Below are 1,096 nucleotides of genomic sequence, written 5' to 3'. Positions count from 1 at the left end.
GGGGGTCAAATCTCGATGGGGTAACCAGCATTATCTACAAATTATATTAGCACCTCATATTCTTCAAAGCAAGTGGGTAAGGCCATTGTCTAAACGGATATTCAAAGGACAAAAGTAAGGTCCGGTTTTTTTGGCAGCACTTCACAGAAACAAAGCAACGCCTCTTAGGAGTAACGGAGATCCCAAGAAAAAGACCCGGGAAGGCCGAGGTGTGGAAAGATGTCGCTTGGTGCACAGGTCACACCTATAACAAAAACCGAGTGACCCCAACGAAATTTGGTCTCAAACAGAACTTGTATGTTACAACTTTGTGTTTTAATGCTTAAGGAAGTGCACATAAGAATTATGATACTATGGTCCTTTATAAAAGCATCGCAGGTATCTCACAACTAAAATAAAGTCTGGATGAACCAGTATCCGATTTTTTAACAATACTAGAACCGCAATATTTAATTTATTCAAATTATTGTTTGCTATGCTGCTGACAATCACACAGGACAGTTCTCCTAGGACATGCTTGCAAAGGAAGATATGCATGCGAAATTACCAGTTTTGTTTCGTTTTGTTTCCCCTGACCGTTATTCCTCAGGGGGGAAAAGGGGGTGGAGGAGGGTGGATAGAATTACTTCACATTTGGGTATAAATCAATCTTTTAGTTTAGATTAGTTTTATTAGAGGTTTTACGGCGCTGGCAACTGCATAAGTTCACATGAGCGCCATAAATCAGCCCTACCTATATCTGGACAATCCAAATACATGTAAAAAATTTCTTTACGTGGACCACAATAATAATATGATCGACGTGATATGCAATTGAACAAGAGACGGGTACATTTTTATATCTTTTCAAATATCTTGTTGTTGTTGTTGTTGTTGTTGTTGTTGTTGTTGTTGTTGTTGTTGTTGTTGTTGTTGTTGTTGTTTTGTTTGTTTTTTAAAAAGATTTTTATAGAAGAGGGAATTTTGCAACTTCGATTGGACATAATATGTTAAACCTAGAGTTGATAGGGGGATTCCTTTGCTTCGCACCACGATAACACTGCATGTTCGGCTTAAAATCAAAACTGTAGCAGCAGCGATTTCCGTCCAAAGTCTG

This window comes from Aplysia californica, unplaced genomic scaffold (genome assembly GCF_000002075.1).
Source record: "Aplysia californica isolate F4 #8 unplaced genomic scaffold, AplCal3.0 scaffold00008, whole genome shotgun sequence".
Classification (NCBI taxonomy): Eukaryota; Metazoa; Mollusca; class Gastropoda; order Aplysiida; family Aplysiidae; genus Aplysia; species Aplysia californica.
The sequence above is the reverse complement of the archived record's forward strand: the minus strand, read 5'-3'. Positions refer to the sequence as shown.